The sequence below is a fragment of the Hyperolius riggenbachi genome, chromosome 8, assembly GCF_040937935.1.
Source record: "Hyperolius riggenbachi isolate aHypRig1 chromosome 8, aHypRig1.pri, whole genome shotgun sequence".
NCBI lineage: Eukaryota > Metazoa > Chordata > Amphibia > Anura > Hyperoliidae > Hyperolius > Hyperolius riggenbachi.
The window spans coordinates 200,331,596-200,350,249 of NC_090653.1; the positions used below are offsets into that span (position 1 = coordinate 200,331,596).

Consider the following 18,654-nt stretch of genomic DNA (forward strand, 5'->3'; position numbering starts at 1 on the left):
TGTTTGCGGGCTATTGGAGTGGAATGTGTGTGGGGCTGTCCAGCCTGAGGAAAGACCTGAGCAAGACCTGAAACAGCGGGCTGTTGCTGGATAACAACCCCGCACAGTCTGTCACTTTTTTAATGGAACTTCAGTAAAGAGCTATGTTTTATGTTTAGGAGCTGCAATCTAGTGAATGGGCCTGTTTCCACTTGTCAGAAATCCTGAGTGTTTTTATTTGCAGAAAGAATCTGCACGGCAGAGCCATCAGAATTTGCATACCGCATACCGCTATGTGATTCGCATACAATGTATTTAATAGGAAAATCGCATGCGGTTTTGCTATGCAAATTTTCATTCAAATTCGCATACGATTTCGCATAGAAACAATGGAAAAGCACACAGCACTGCCATAGTTAAATTCGCATACATAGTCATCCATGCGAAATCGTTTGCGAATTCGCATGAAAATTCGCATACAACCGCTTGCGAAATTCGCATCCGCATGCACATTTTTTCTGTGGTGATTCCCACTGCACAAGTGGAAACGGGCCCTAAATGTCACAATTTGCAATACTTCAGCTTAGTAAATTATGCCCTCAGTAATGCATTGACTGATTACCCAGTTAAACCATGGAGACCCAGAACAATCTGAGATAAAAAAGCAAAAATCAGTGATTTGAATTGCTTCACACACTTTCCTAAGCTGGTTAATCCTGGGTGTTATTTTGGATAAGTAGAGGCAGTCACATGCAATCACCTTCTGTTTTAGAAGGCAAAACTGTAGTTTGCCTTATCTATAGTCTATGCAATATCTTCTCAGTAGATATCAAGCAAAAAGTAATAAAGCAAGGTGAGATAAGTAATATCAAACATAAGCTAATCTGTGACAACTTATTTCTAGAGACCGTATAATTGCTGTGTGCTGAAAAGGTATTGTGTAGATAAGGTGTAGAAAAGATAAGAGTTGAAAACTAATAAGACAAGTTTAGTGCATTAAAGCCAGAGTGACAAAAAAAATAAAAGTATCAAATGTGTCTGAAAAATGCGACTGCGGTGAAATAGTGTTGAAGAGCGAAGTAGGTTAAGATGTTTGCTGGGGATTTTTGGAATCCATATTTGCCCAAAATAATCATTCTACTAAATGACATCTAGGGTAGTTCCATAGTTTTCTTCACTTGTTATATACTGTGCACTGACCTCAAAGTGAATCAGTTAATATGGGTGCAGATTGCTCCTGATAACATAGCTGCTGCCATAGGCTGCTATGGAAGTTGCAGCTATGGTAGTGCCGGTAAGGTAATTTAGGAGCTGCGTGTTGGAGTTCCACTATAGAATAACTGATCTCCAGCTTCCACAATTAGTGGCCGTAGCAGCTTTACTTAGCGGCGGTAGCAACATTCGTGTGTAAACCACCAACGTCGACTCCAGGTACCCAAAATTGCTCCGACTACTCGACTTCACAGCCCCGGGGAGGATGATGTCGGCCCCCTCCCCGCAGTGGCACCTATACCTGCTACCTATACTGGGGGCACCTATACCTACTACCTATATTGGGGCACCTATACCTGCTACTTATACTGGGGCAAATATTCCTGGCTGCACCTATATCTGGCTACATATACTGGTAGCACCTATTTCAGGACAGGAAAAGTGGGATACCAATACATATCTGCTATCGTTGGATTCAGTAGAATCAGGGCTTTTACAAACTGTAACATTCTTGTCAGTAAATGTAATAATTCTTTGAAAAAAAACACAACAGAAAAAGATTTTATTTTTTTATTTCACCTCTTTTTTTAACATAGTTCACTCAAAAATATCTCCAGAAAAAGTACAACATTTTGTTTCAGTGTTCAAGTCCAATTCATTACGGAAAAAACATATATAAAATGTCCTATTTCATGTAAGTTTTCTTTTCAAAAATCCTATGTAAACCTAATGAGTGCAAAATGTCTAAAAACTACTTGGCAGTAGATGTTCACGTTTAGGACAAATTGGCTGGCAGGGAAAGGGTTAATAGTACTTAAATAAACAGATCCTGAATGTTTTTTTCTATTTGCATGACTAGATATTACATATAAAAATACACATGCTGGTGCACATGGCAGACAGGGGCCCCGAGCTCTGCCACTGCCCCCTAAAGTCCCCATGCAACATTAAGATAGAGAGTACGGGTGAGCCCTGGTGCTCCCACCACCAGGGAATTCACCCTTCCTGCCTCATTATTTGCTGAATGCAAAACACACAAGAAATGCTCACTCCCAGCCAGTAAACCACCATTTTATATGGTCCACAAACAGCTTGTCAGCCTGTTACATGCAATAATATACACCTGTGTCTGCAGTACCAAATTTAGCAGGAATAGATCATAAATTATGTCACTTTGGCCCCCTATATTATATATACTATATATTATATTACATAAACAAATTTTAAAACTACTATGGGTCTCTTTAAAGCAAACCTGAACTGTAAAATTCAAGAACTATATAATTGTGTCTATTGTAGTAACAATAGTATACTTTCTTATTGTCTCATATTTTCGTTTTCACTTTCAAGGGTTAAATTGGATCTCTAAAATGTGCACAGCATACTTGTCAGAAATCAGGTTTATTCAGCTCCAAACAAAAAGCATTAGTTTTGAACATTTCAGCATTTTTGTCTTTCAGGGTTGTTTTATCAGCCAGATACCGTATTTTTCAGATTATAAGACGTTCTGGAATATAAAGCGCACCTAGGTTTAGAGGGCAAAAATCAGGGAAAAAAAATGTATACAGTATATACTAAACCTGGTGCGTCCATGTTGCAGGAGCGTCTTGTACATGTTCTGCCCATTGACCTCCTGTGTCCACTATGTGTCCCTTTCTGTCCTCCTGTGTGTGTCATCCCTTCCTGCCACCCTGTGTGGTCCTCCTGCCCCATGTGTCCCCTCCTGTCCTGTGTGTGTGTGTGTGTCCTCCAGCCCCCGTGTGGTCCTCCAGTCCCCTTGTGTCCACTCCTTTCCCCCTGTGTGTGTCTGTGTGCCCTCCTGCCCCCCTTGTGTGCGTTTGTGTCCACTTCACCCCCCCCCCCCCCCCCCCCCGTGGTCCTCCAGTCCCTGTGTCCCCTCCTGTCCTCCTGTGTGTGTGTGTGCCCCCTCTTGTGCATGTCCATGTCTCCCCTGCCGGTTCTCCACCCCAGTCCCTATCGTGTCCTCTGTCCATGCCCCCCCCCCCCATGTCTCCCTTTTGGCGACAATGACGGCAGAGCAACTCACCTTCCTATGAATTCCAGCGCTGTGTGGTTTGTTGTGTGGTCCTCCGGGGCGGCATGTCAGTGCTACACCTATGAAAGAAAAGTTAGCAGCAGAGAAGCTCACCTACCCAGCGGCGGCGATCTGCGGACATCTCGCATCCCGGGCGGCTTCCCCTAGTGACGGCTCCTGTTAATGACTCATTGAGTCATGGGGAATGACTCATTGACTCATTAACAGGAGCTATCACTGGGGGAGCCGCGTGGCTTCCCCTAGTGACGGCTCCTGATAATGATTCATTGAGTCATGGGAAATGACTAATTGAATCATTAACAGGCTCCTGTTAATGATTCAATGAGTCATTCCCCATGACTCAATGAGTCATTAACAGAAGCCGTCGCTAGGGGAAGCCGCCCGGTACAGAAATGTCTGCAGATCGTCGCCACTGGGTAGGTGAGCCGCTCTGCTGCTAACTTTTCCATCCATAGGAAGGTGAGTTGCTCAGCAGTCATTGTTGTCAAGGGGGAGCGGAGACATGCTGGGGCAGGTGGACTACACAGGAGGACAAGGCAAGGCAGGGAGTCCCTGACGATGCTGCGGATCGGGGGTTCGTATCATCGGGTGGTTCTGAAGTCGGGGATTCCCTGCCTTTGGAATATAAGACGCAGGAACTTTTTCTCCCTATTTATGGGGGAGAAAAAGTGCGTCTTGTATTCCGAAAAATACGGTAAGTGTTTTGACTTTTATTTACTTTCATGAAAGCTGCTGGCAGCATTCCAATGCATTTCAATTGCCTTATTATTGTATGCCTTATTTGTATACATGAAGCACTAGTCTATCAACTCTTGCAATTCAGTATAAGCAAATTACTGATGAAGTTGTGATATTAAAAGAGCTTAAAGAGAACCCGAGGTGAGCAGATGGGCACAGAGGCATGTTCTCTGCCCCTTAACATGCCTCTGTATAACCACATCGGCACACAGGTAAACACAGGGAGATGGATTCCTTGTTCAAAAGGCTTCCAGGGGCGTTCCTTCAGGGTTTCCAGAGCTGCCATCGGGCAGCTCTCTCTCCCCGGCCACATCCCTCTGCCACTTCCCCACCTCCCTGCACGCTGCAAGAGACACAGAGTCACTCCTTGCAGCGTTGTGACCTATAGGTCGCGAAAGTGGGCCAGTGCAGCCCACGGGATCTGCGTTTTTTGCAGCCACCTGATCTGATCTGCTCTGCCACCCGGATCAGGTAGCCTACTTTTTTTTGTATTTTTTGAGCCTCCTCTGGCTCTCTGTAAGATTATTTTCTTTATGAGCCAAAAGAAAAAATGATTCCCTTCAATGTCTGGTAGTAAAACATTTCAATCCTTATGGAGTATGGATTCAAATTTTCCAGCTATACCTCACTCCTGATTTAAAAAAATACAGGACATTTTATTTATGAATAGTAGCCTTAAAGGAGTTCTTTGGCATTCTAAAAAGCAAACAAGTTGACACTTACCTGGGGCTTCTATCGACCCCCTGCAGCTGTAATGTCCCGCGCCATCCTCCTCCGATGCTCCAATCCCCGCTGCTGATCCCAGTCTAATCACGCTAGTAATTAGACTGCGGCTGCGCACGGCATCGGGAGCTTACTGCAAAGGTGCAGTACAAGAAAACTTCGTACTGCGTCTGCGCAGTAAGCTCCCAATGATGCGCGCGGGAGCGAGCACTATTCTTCTATTTAGACGAATATTAGAACAGGATCGGCGGCGGGGAACGGAGCATCGTAGGAGGACAGCGCGGGACATTACAGCTGCAGGAGGCCGATAGAAGCCCCAGGTAGGTGTCAGCTTGTTTGTTTTTTAGAATGCCACAGAAGAAAAAGAGAATCTGTACTGCAAAAATCTTACATAAATAAACGTACCAGCCTTTTTGTTGTCTTCTTCTAGCCCACTCTGTGACATTTTCTCCACTCCCCACTGCTTTCTTGGTGATAAAATCAGTTTTATTCATTGTTTTTGTATACAATGAAGATGGCCGCCAAATAGGAAATACATCATCAGAGCAGGTGCCTGTCTGCATTGGCTCCTCTCAAGCCTGAATTGACTGCTGGAATGTTACTCCCAGTGTTGCCTTAGCTGCTTGTTTGGGCTTTGAACTGATCTTTCTGCACTCACAGGTGTTCACAAGATCACAGCTCCTTGAGCCTCAGACAGGCTGACTGTGAGCAGAGACCTTGCCTGTGACTCATACACACAGCACACAGGAGAGCAAAGGGGGGCGTAGAGGGGGCGTGCATAACTTCTCCCTATCACAGCAGAGGCAGCACTTTCCTTCCTGGGTCGACAAAGCTTGACAAAGAAAAGAAGATTAGATATATTACAGAGACAATGCAACTAGAAAAGGCTGCATTAATCCACACCACATTGGAACAGGTATAGGAACTTATAGGATAGAAGAAATAAGGCTGAACATTTTGTTACACAGTCTCTTCAAAGCGAAACTCTAAGGTGGAAACGAACTTGCCACTAGTGTGAATCTGATGGCAGGTTTGTCAGAGAAAACAGTGACGTATGCTACATACACACTTGAGATAAAAGTCTTTGGAAAAGGCAAGGTCACAGACCAATTTTACCCCATTCCATGTAGTATGAGAGCCATACTCTACACAGTCTATTCTATAGAGCTGAACTCCTCATCAGATAAAAATCTTTGCAAGATCCTGCACACAAAGATGCTGTACACATTCAAAAGATCAGTATCTGCAAAAGATCTGTTCCTGCAAAAGATTAGTTCCTGAAAAATGCATTCATAGTCTATGATATCTTGAGATCCTCATACACACCTTGTTTAACAGACATTCATCTGCAGATCAGATCAACTAGGATGGATCTACAGGTCTGCAGATGATTGTCAGATAAGCAGACGAATGCCTGTTAAACAAGGTGTGTATGAGGATTTGCAGATATCATAGACTATGAATGCATTTTGCAGGAACGGATCTTTTGCAGGAACAGATCTTTTGCAGATACTGATCTTTTGAATGTGTACAGCATCTTTGTGTGCAGGATCTTGCAAAGATTTTTATCTGATGAGCAGTTCAGCTCCATAGAATAGACTGTGTAGAGTATGGCTCTCATACTACATGGAATGGGGTAAAATTGATCTGTGATCTTTCCTTTTCCAAAGACTTTTATCTCAAGTGTGTATGTAGCATTAGTCCAAGGCCTAATTAAAATTCAAAAGAAAAATGTACACTTGCGCTCAACAAAATAGTAATGGCCCTTTAAATGTACCCCCGGTGCAGCTCTCTTGTGCTGCATGGAGTCAGTCACTAGTAAAAACAAAAGGGTAGGGAGAAACAGAGAGCGCTCCGATGGTGCATTATCCCAAGTATGTACTTTACACACACATTAAAAGATGCACTCACAATTAAAGTAGTTGTACTGCGCCTTGCATCGAATCCGTCAGTGGGTCGCCTCAGCCTAATCCAGCCTGGCCAGGGCTGGTGGTGTAGATGGAATCACACGAGGACGTCCTTCTGCGGAGAGCGATGCGCAGTGTCTGCTGCCTGACATCACTACCGGTTTCGGCGTTAGACCACGCCTTCCTCAGGTGACGTTACACTCAGACAGCCGGGTATACATAGATTCGCCCCAATGGCAACTGTTGCCAAGGGGCGGGCTTAAAATTCAATAAACTTTATTATAACATATTAAAACGTGACAACCTCCGCTATTGCATGGACTGCTGCCGGACATAATTTAGATGATGCTGTATATTAAAAAATGAATAAGACCATTATTCTATAGACCTTAAAAGGTCTAATCTGTGAGGAAATGCCACATGTCCGGATTGGGGTCCTGATTTGACTCCAGTCTGGGGCTTGGTACTTCCATGGTCTCCATGTTCTTTGACTTCTTTTCCTTAATGGCAAAAACATTTTAAGGGTAATGTTCCTCACAAATCTATGTAGATCTTTAAAAAGTTCAAATGAATTTGGTTGATTAGTAGGAGCAAAGTTCAGACCTTTCCTTAATAGAGATAAGTCACTGGCCGTTAAAGTATATTTAGAAAGATTAAAGATTTTTATAGTTGAAACATCTCCCCGGTCTCCAGATCGTGTGTTCTTCCTTTTTTGGAGTTGGATTCTCCTACCCCCCCCCTGGTTCCTCGTCTTCCTCCCTTTGCAGTCCTCTTTTTACTGCTACTGGGGTGCTCTGTGGTCCTAAAAAATGGTGTTGATTAATGTGGTCCTGACCTGGATCTCTAGTTGCTTCTCCAGTGGACTCTACCCATTTTGACATGCTATTTTTGGGGATATCTGGGGGGCCACTGATATTATCATTTTTATAACCTGAAATTTTCCCTCCCTCCCCCCCTTTCACTTCCCCTTCCCCCCCCTTTTCACTTCCCCTTTCCACCCCACCCCCCCCCCCTCTTTTTATTTTTGTTTTTCAGTTAGAAAGTGGGGCCCCACTGGTACCGATATTTCAATATTTTGATGTTCATTGCTGTCTATGAAGGGTGTGATTGTTGTGCATAACACACGGTCACCTGTATGGTCATGTCATGGTTGTAGAGATGTGTGTTGTTATGGCTATGACAAGAATTTATTGAGCCTGCTCATGGGGGAAAGGTATTAGGTCATTGATTATTATGGGTTTTTACGGTGACCAAATGGTAAGGTCAAATATGACCTGGGTTTAGATGGTTTTAGTTTTCCACGAGTGATGTGTGTGGATAGCTCCATTAATATGCCATGAAATTGAAGTGGTATATATGGTTCTATCATCATTATGATCATTATTGTTCTCATTTTTTAAGGTTTTTTTCCATTTTTATTGTGATTTTTGATTATTGGCTGTAGTAAGGTCTGATTTGAATTTTTATGTTGGGGGGTGTTTATAGTCTAGGGGTGAAATAATTTGGTATTGTATATGAAACTAGATATCAGGTATATACCGCCCACCCATTTCTTCATATATATGAAGGCCGGGGTACAGTGGTCTATCTATTTATATATGTACCCCTACCTATTTATTTATTATTTTTCATATATTATTATTTATCATTATTAATTATTTTTACAGGTCTAGCAGCCGGATATGGTGGAATGTTTTGCCTTGTGTTCTCAAAGTTTGTAACAATGACCCTCCACCTAGGCAATAATGGGGGCTTAGTGGTAAAGACTAGTACATTCTTCGCAACACCAGCAGTAGAGTTGCAATGCATCGTTCATTGATGAACCCTAAGTGGGCGTGTCCCCCCCTTTTTCTTTGATTTATATACAAATTGCTCATCTTAGTGCCCAGAGGACTGAGTGTACCAGCATTTTATGGGCATTGTTGGATGGGTCTGCACCCGCAATTAATTGTGCGTAGGTTGCGTACATATATGTATAACTTTTTAATGTCCATTGCTTTAATCCGCTTTGTAGTATAGCACTATATAAATTTATTAAGGGCAGAGCTGGTGGAGTTTTTATTATTTATAAAGTTAATTGTCCGCAGTAAGGTCTGATTATGTGATCCATTAGCGCGGGGCTCACTCGTATGGAACTTTAATTATAGCCCAGCAGCGCAGAGTAAATTTATTGCAAAAATGCGGAAGTTTTAAGATTAGACCTTTTAAGGTCTATAGAATAATGGTCTTATTCATTTTTTAATATACAGCATCATCTAAATTATGTCCGGCAGCAGTCCATGCGATAGCGGAGGTTGTCACGTTTTAATATGTTATAATAAAGTTTATTGAATTTTAAACCCGCCACTTGGCAACAGTTGCCATTGGGGCGAATCTATGTATACCCGGCTGTCTGAGTGTAACGTCACCTGAGGAAGGCGTGGACTAACGCCGAAACCGGTAGTGACGTCAGACAGCAGACACTGCGCATCGCTCTCCGCAGAAGGACGTCCTCGTGTGATTCCATCTACACCACCAGCCCTGGCCAGGCTGGATTAGGCTGAGGCGACCCACTGACGGATTAGATGCAAGGCGCAGTACAACTACTTTAATTGTGAGTGCATCTTTTAATGTGTGTGTAAAGTTCATACTTGGGGTAATGCACCATCGGAGCGCTCTCTGTTTCTCCATAACCTAATTAAAATTCAGCCTTGGATGCACAGCCTTGTGGGTAATGACCGCACATGCAGCTCTTTCCTAATTTGCATAATAGATGCTGCTGATATTAAAGGCTCATTATCACTCATATCTTTTACAAACTCCGAACTACCTCTATGCCAAATTGCAGCAACCCAGCCCCACAAGATAGCTTCAATATACCCTACCTTAGCCTAGTACAGAGCCAAGAAGTAGCAGAAAATAACAGTGTGAAAACCAGTCTGTTTCACACTGAAAATTGCAGCAGTTGCATTTGCGATTCTCATTCAGAGAACAAGAATGGTTCACTGAACAAGAATCACAAACGGAATCATGGCAAAATAGTGCTGATTTTGCATCAATTTACAGTGGGAAACGAGGCCCTGAGCGTTCTGGATAATCTTGGGCATCTACAGTGGGTTGCAAAAGTATTTGGCCCCCTTGAAGTTTTCCACATTTTGTCATATTACTGCCACAAACATGAATCAATTTTATTGGAATTTCACATGAAAGACCAACACAAAGTGGTGTACACATGAGAAGTGGAATGAAAATCATACATGATTCCAAACATGTTTTACAAATAAATAACTGCAAAGTGGTGTGTGCATAATTATTCGGCCCCCTTTGATCTGAGTGCAGTCAGTTGCCTATAGACATTGCCTGATGAGTGCTAATGACTAAATAGTCGGGAGAAGAGTCGGAGGCGCCCGTGGACGTATAACTTTAACTCTTGTATTAGTTTAGACAAAGTACTTAGGTTCCTACCTTAGAGTAGTATAACTCACACAAGTGGTAGTAGATGAAGTTTCTGAAGTTTAATTGGGGCACAAATGACAACGCGTTTCGCGGCCGAGCCGCTTCCTCAGGTCTATAGATGTGCCTTCAAATACAATATGGCAGCAATCAGGATAGACATACAGCTTGACAATAATATAATCATAAAAGCAACAAAAATAATAAGAGCAACCAAAGATAAAATAAAACATGATAAATAATAACAAATACAAAATAATCATATCCATAAGCGCAATACCAATACTATAAAGTAAAAAATATAAATATGTATAAGATAAATGAAGGGTTAAAAACATCCAGGGGCATAGCGCATATACAAATAAACATTAGTGTGTGCCCGCGTGGACACAGAAATAGGCACATATGTCATCACGGCAACCGGTAGCGTCATCCAAAGAGATGGAATCCCACAGGACAAAAATTCCAAGATGGAATAGACGATCAGAGAAGGGCCCTAAAATACCAAATAAACAAATCACTGACTATTACCCATCCACACAAGAACCTAACAGCAGTTCGGGGTCCAACATCACAGGAGGAACCTCGTCATCTTTTTTAGAGCTGCCCACAATAATGGGAGAAACACCGCCATTACGACCAAGGATACCCAATCCCATCAATTTCCTGTCACCTCTCACAATATCGTCACCCATGAGGGCCACAAAGAGACCGGCCCCAAGCCCAGAAAGAGAGGAAAAAGAGGCGGCAAAAAAAGCAAACCGAAAATTATCAATATAACTAAACCAATAGAATCATCTATAAAAGACAGGAAGCCAATATTCAATTTGTCTTCACACATATTGAGCCATACAGAGGAGAATGTACTCAGCAGGGGACTCTCATTTTGCCCGACGAAATCAGCCAACCTATACGAGTTATTCGTAGATCTGAACGCTTTCACCAGAAATCTTACATTGAAAAGATACTTCGCGATGAAGAGGATACAAGGGAACACGACCACTAGGAGTCGGACGACGACCCCTATTATCCTGAATACTGATAATGACGGACAGACGGTAGTTGTAGATCAAGCATCTATGGCCCTGGAGAAATATATACATACCAACTTGAAAAACAAATCTACATTCTATCCAACAAACCAAAGAGGACCATATATTGAGAGCTTCTACTCATTAGTTCTTGATGATTTCAAGAAAATGGAAAGGAAAACTACTAATCACAACCTAACCAAAACTGAAAGCTCAGCCATCAAAAACCTGGAAAAGAATCAAGACATTATAATCAAGCAAGCAGACAAAGGCGGGGGAATAGTGGTAATGGATAAAACCGACTACCTTAGAGAAGCAGAAAGGATCCTCAGTGATAAAGAGTATTACGAGACCCTAAGTGAAGATCCGTCCAAAGAATACTCAGAAGCCCTCAACAAACTGGTGATATGGGCTTACGAGGAAGGGATCATCAATAAAAACGAAAGGGAATATATTCTGATATCCAACCCCAATGTGGCACACTTCTACCACCTGCCAAAAATTCATAAGACTTTATCCAATCCCCCAGGACGCCCCATCATCGCAGGCATTGGATCCCTAACTTCACATCTGTCAGAATTGGTAGACCTACACCTTCAACCATATGTACAGGAACTACCATCGTACCTGAAAGATTCGACTCAGTTGTTGAGGGAAGTAGAAGATATACAGTGGAAACAAGATTACAAATGGGTTACCCTGGACGTTTCGGCCTTATACTCCAACATACACCACCGTATAGGCTTAGCTGCCGTGTGGCACTTCCTTATCCAGGACAAGAACATGCCCTCAAAACAAAAACTATTTCTCATACAATCTATATCTTTCATACTTAGCCAAAAATTTTTTTCAATTTATGGGAACCATATTCCTACAGAAGAGGGGAACAGCCATGGGAGCGAGCTTTGCACCCAGTTATGCAAACCTGACCATGGGCCTTCTGGAACTGCTACTGCTGGGACCCTCCAACCCATTCAACAGCAATATTATCTATTATAGGAGGTACATTGACGATTTGATTTTAATATGGCAGGGGAAACTTCCTCCATCCTTGCCTTTAAGGACTACCTCAACAATAATGATTGGGGGATAACCTTCACTTCCAACTACAGTGATCTTCAGATTGAATACCTAGATGTAGTCCTTTACCACGAAAACCAGAAGATCAAATCGAGGAACTTTTTCAAGTCGGTAGACTCCAACTCCTATATAGACTACAAAAGCAATCATTATAAAGCATGGAAAACTAATATTCCATATGGGCAATTTCTGCGAATTCGGAAAAACTGCACAGATGCCAGGACATATGATGAACAGGCGAAAATTCTATCCAAAAAGTTTAGAGAGAAAAACTTCCCAAATGGAGTAATTAAGGATGCAAAGAGAAAAGCTAGGGCTATGAACCGCAAGGACCTTTTGAAAACTACAACGAAGCAGAAAACACAAGTACAAAAAGAACCCAACTTCATCACTAGATTTTCCAATCAACATAATTCAATCAAAACTGTACTTAAGAGGCATTGGCCACTCTTATTGAAAGACCCCTACCTAAGAAGAGGACTGACGGATAGACCAAAATGCATCTTCCGCAGGGCCAAAAACCTAAAGGCACAGGTAGCCCCAAGTAGGATAAAGAACATCCCAGGACCTGAGGACAAGGGAGGTCAGAACAATGACAACCAGGGGGAAGTATCAGAATGCAACCATCCAAGATGCTTGTGCTGCAATAGGATCCAAAGAGGTGAACGGAACTTTCGATCTACAACCACAGGAGAGAGCTTTACGATAAAGCAAAAAATGAACTGTAGCTCAGACTTCGTTATCTATGTAATAACCTGCCCTTGTGGGCTACAATATGTAGGCCGCACGACCCAACAATTAAGAACAAGATGGGGTCAACACAGGCGGAACATCGAGAACGGCTACATGAAACATGGTCTCTCTAGGCACTACAAAATTCAACATGGTCAGAGTACTGACAGAACCAGTATCTGCCCCATTGAACATATCCCTGAAGACAACGAAGATAGACATGGGAAGTTAAAAAGAAGAGAAATGTACTGGATATTCCGGTTGAATACCCTACAACCAGAGGGCTTGAATATATGTCTGGAACATAACATGTAACTGGACCACCCATTTCCACCTGGGACTCACGGCCCCGCCTTCCCTTAGTCCTCCCTCCTCTAACCCCCCCTTTTTTTCCCCTCGTTTCCCCTTGTCCCTCTCCCCCCCTCCCCCCCCCTTCCCACCTTCTCCCCCCGGTTCCCCCCCCCCCCGGTTCCTTACTACTTTTCCCCATTTCCCGCCTTTGGCCTTATGGGCGACATCTTATTGCGTAGACTCCCCACCCTGCCCCCTGTCTACCTAACCAGGGGGGTCCCCCATATAGGGAGATACTCCAATAAGTAATCCCCTCTCTAGAATCTTTCTCTAGTGACACTATCCGGTGCCACCAGTGCCCTAAACACTTTCTAAATCTGCTCAGATATAAATGTGGACGTACTTTAGCGGTTATGTAATACGCTTGTACACAGTTATCTTGTTTGCAATCTATACCCTTTTTTTGTGCAGTCCTAGCACACAGCGGGCCCTATTACTTACATTACTGTGAAACTATATTATTTCCAGTGACCCTATCCAGTGCCATCTCTGCCCCAAACACTGTCTAAATATGTTTAGATATGAATGTGGACGTTTTATAGCGGTTATGTAACACGCTTGTACACAGTTATCATGTTTGCAATATGTATCTCTTTTTGTGCAGTCCCAGCATATAGCGGGCCCTATTACCTACATTACTGTGAAACTACACTATTTCTATCTCTGTATGATCTAATTTTATATGGACTTAAAAAGGAGATATTTTATTTATGTTGTGTGTACCATATACGTATACCTTATCTGCCGTTAGGAATACCTCTATTGTGATCCACATGGGAAAAGAAACACATTGTATATATCTAAATATACCTTGCTTTCCACGGTTTATCCGCTATAATTATGTGTAAACTTATTCCCTAGCCCACCATGCTATGGCTGCCCCCTTGGGTCTCCACTAAAATGGCGGTATAGCTGCCACTCGTGCTCTAGGGCACGTCCTGGACCTCTCCCAAAATGGCCGCCTCCTTAGGACTTCACTAACATGGCCGCCGGCGCTCAGTTCGTGCTCTACAGCACGCCCACACAGCATGCCTCCCAGAGTGTTACCCATGCCTGATCTATGTGGCGTCATACCACGCCCCCAGGTGACCTCACTGGAGATCCCCGCTTGTGCGTGGACCTCTGCGTCATGACGCATATGGATCCCCGCCCCCCCCCCCCGCCGTTGACCACACTTCAGCTATTTAATTCACGCCGCTCCACGTGCAGCGCTACATGGCGCTCAGGACCTAGACGTGGACTTTCTTCTGGTAAGCCCCTAACCTTCTCTACTGGTGTATATGGGCAGCGTTACCACCCCTCCCCACCAGGGCCTCCTTATTATGCCTTCTATCCCATATTGTTCCCCTATGGCATCTCTTTGTTTACCCAGGCAATTATATGTATGTATGTATTCTTTTGCTCTAACTAGGACTATTTCCACCCTTCCTCCTCATATATCCAATTATTTATAAATGCTAAGCAAGCAGGACCCCTGGACTCCGGGACTGAGGTTTACTCTCCCATGTATTTTATCTTGCCCTCTATTTTACCAGATATAAACAGGGATTGGATGGTCTATGAATACACACATTTATATGTGTAGATATACGTAGGTGGTGTGTATATATATATATGTGCCTATTTCTGTGTCCACGCGGGCACACACTAATGTTTATTTGTATATGCGCTATGCCTCTGGATGTTTTTAACCCTTCATTTATCTTATACATATTTATATTTTTTACTTTATAGTATTGGTATTGCGCTTATGGATATTATTATTTTGTATTTGTTATTATTTATCATGTTTTATTTTATCTTTGGTTGCTCTTATTATTTTTGTTGCTTTTATGATTAAATTATTGTCAAGCTGTATGTCTATCCTGATTGCTGCCATATTGTATTTGAAGGCACATCTATAGACCTGAGGAAGCGGCTCGGCCGCGAAACGCGTTGTCATTTGTGCCCCAATTAAACTTCAGAAACTTCATCTACTACCACTTGTGTGAGTTATACTACTCTAAGGTAGGAACCTAAGTACTTTGTCTAAACTAATACAAGAGTTAAAGTTATACGTCCACGGGCGCCTCCGACTCTTCTCCCGACTCATCCTACCCCTGTATAGGGGCATGCACGCTTGGAAGGCTCTTCCAGTGGCATTTTTTCTTTTTGGAGCTGCGACCAACCCCATTGCTAGAAGCAAGGCCGAGTGAGGACGATACTTCCTCACATGCGATCAAAAGTGGTTGCACATATATAGCAACCCAATTTTGTGAGTATATTTCCTCCTACTATAATATTTTTTGGTGTCCTTGTGATAATACACCAGATCGGGCTCCCGGTCTCTCTGTGCCTTTTTTTGTCTCTTACAAGAAGCTGCTCAATGACTAAATAGAGTGTACCTGTGTGTAATCTAATGTCAGTACAAATACAGCTTCTCTGTGAGGGCCTCATAGGTTGTCTAAGAGAATATTGGGAGCAACAACACCATGAAGTCCAAAGAACACACAAGACAGGTCAGGGATCAAGTTATTGAGACATTTAAAGCAGGCTTAGGCTACAAAAAAGATTTCCAAAGCCTTGAACATCCCACGGAGCACTGTTCAAGCGATCATTCAGAAATGGAAGGAGTATGGCACAATTGTAAACCTACCAAGACAAGGCCATCCACTTAAACTCTCAGGCTGAACAAGGAGAGCGCTGATCAGAAATGCAGTCAAGAGGCCCATGGTGACTCTGGATGAGCTGCAGAGATCTATAGCTCAGGTGGGAGACTCTGTCCATAGGACAACTATTAGTCATGTACTGTACAAAGTTGGCCTTTATGGAAGAGTGGCAAGAAGAAAGGCATTGTTAACAGAAAGCATAAGAAGTCCCGTTTGCAGTTTGCCACAAGCCATGTGGGGGACACAGCAACCATGTGGAAGAAGGTGCTTGTTAGGATGTGAAGGAGATAGGAAAATGTTGACCGCTCTACTGCGTTTGCGGACCACCCAAGCACAGAATCTAAGTGACCACGGGTCTTCACCCACGACCCCTTGAGGGGGAAGCAGGACCACAACCCCTTGAGGGGGAAGTGGAAACTTTGTTGCCTAGTGCCCACCAGGTTGCGCTTAGGTAAATCCCACAGTAGATTGGAGAACAGCTGACACTGCGGTGTGGAGGTCGAAGTGTCAGATACTGGAGCTGATGACAAGAGCGTAGTCGGGGTCACAAGCCAAGATTGGGGCAGGCGGATATCTCTCGGAGTCGGGGTCACAAGCAGAGGTCGAGGCAGGCGGATAACAGGCGGAATCGAGGTCACAGGCAAAGGTCGAGGCAGGCGGCAATCAAGCAGAGTCGGGGTCACAGGCCAGGAGTCACAACGGGAAGACAACACAAAGCAGGGATTCACCAGACACAGGCTCATCCAGAACTGTCAGAAACAACAGCACTTTGTCTATGGGCGGAAGCTAACACAAGAGTGTCTGGTGGCCCAGTAGATTTCAATCAGCCCGATTCAATGATCTGCCCACATATGTAAGGATGGATGTTTTTTTTTTTCTTTTACTACCACTATGTGTCATAACTAAGGGACTTCTGCCTATTAAAGGTGTTCAGAAAAAGAGCAAAACTTTGATATTTTTCCTTTAAGTGAAATTTAAAGGCATATTGTTCAGCTGTATTTACATAGTGTAACCCTGAGATTTTTTGACAGTACCTTGCCATGTATCATTGATTTGATTGCTTCCAGTTGCACTACCAAGCACTGGAATGATTTAGGAAAAGCGGTTTGTATGCTAAATTAACTAAAATCATTACAACTGATCACTGGTGGAAGCCAATTTGCTTGGGGTGCAATGGAGAATTGTTCCTATTTATTTCCTTGTCTGTTGCTATATAGCTATTATAAGGTGCAATCAATAAATACAACTGGAAATATTATTTTATGCATGTGTCTTCATTTTAGGCTGCAAAGCTGTACACGCTATTTTTTCATACCCAGTTTACATTATCAGCCGTGCTTGGTATTGTTATTTGAAGGATTTTATCCTGCAATTGAAGATCTACTGTATTTCCATAGGTAGAAGAAGAATCTGCACACTGGTACCACTATGGAAATATTTTACATTAAAATATCTCACTGTAAGTGTGTATGTGTGATCGCTATTATACTTTTTTATAATGTCCATATACCTGTTTGGCGAACCTAGTTAGAGCTTCCAATATGTACAGGGCTGATAACCATCTATATCAGCGGAAGTGTATTCACAGTTGGTGTTATATGCGATTAATTTTAGCAAGTGTCTCCCATTGGGCCAAAATCGTGCCCAGAACGGTTTCTTCATAAATCGATGTGATTGCTAATACAAAAATCAAAACTTTACTCATACTGGTTAGTGCTCTTGTTTTGTGCAAGTCTATATATTTGATTGGGGGCGTACCCTTGTTCTTTTCAATCTAATTTAAGGATTTTACCCTGAAGTCCCAGAGTGGAAATATTGTGATAATTTTCATGTATCATTTTTGTGCTGAACACTCAGACTGAATTTATCACTTTACACCTGATCTGCTTGTCTATTCCGTTTTACCCCCTTTTATTTTCAGTTTGCAATCTTTTATTGCATATCTCTTTTCTGAAAATGCATATATGCAAAATGCATATATTTTCTATATGTATATATTTTATATATGTCTATTGTTCCACCTTTTGTAGCATGTGTAATACATGTTTTTGTTAATATTGTAACACCTTGTTAAGGTGGCCATACACTTATAGATTTGCAGCAGATTCGACCATCAGATAGATTTCTGTCAGATGCCTGTCAAGTCGAATCTGACAGGAATCTATCTGATGTGTGCCACACACTAGAAACAGATTTCCAACAGATTTCAGAATAAAATCTATTGGAAACCGATCTAAATGCATTAGTGGACCATTAGATCCAATGCAACTCTATGGGCCATCAATCTGCTGCCAGCAGCACATCGACCTAGATTTTCCATCCTGTCAGATCGATCAATTCAATCGCAATCAGCTGCAAATCGATCGATTTGGGAATTTGAAAGAATCGATTTCTGATTGATTCTATCGAATCGATCCATCGATCAATGGCTGAAAGTGACCAGTGTATGAACCCCTTTAGTTTGTGTGTGCTGTCACTTAATTTATATGTGCAATTCTGCTTTTCATAGTTGTATACTAATTGCCCAGTACTCTAACCATTGTTGGGGAATGTGACAGTCAGCATGACTAATATCTGGTGGCTGGTTAAGGGCTCTGCCTTTGACACAGGCGACCAGGGTTCAAATTTTGGCTATTCCTGATCAGTAAGCCAGCATTTATTCAGTGGAAGACCTTGGGCAAGACTCCCTAACACTGCTACTGCCTATAGAGCGCATCCTAGTCGCTGCAGCTCTGATGCTTTGAGTCCGCCAGGAGAAAAGCGTG

At 42.7% G+C, this 18,654-nt stretch overlaps 1 protein-coding gene across 1 annotated transcript in view; it reads left to right on the top strand.

Moving 5' to 3' along the window:
• The window catches only part of ASTN2 (astrotactin 2), an 818,428-nt gene that overhangs the window by 109,402 nt on the left and 690,372 nt on the right, over positions 1-18,654 (top strand). The window lies entirely within an intron of this gene.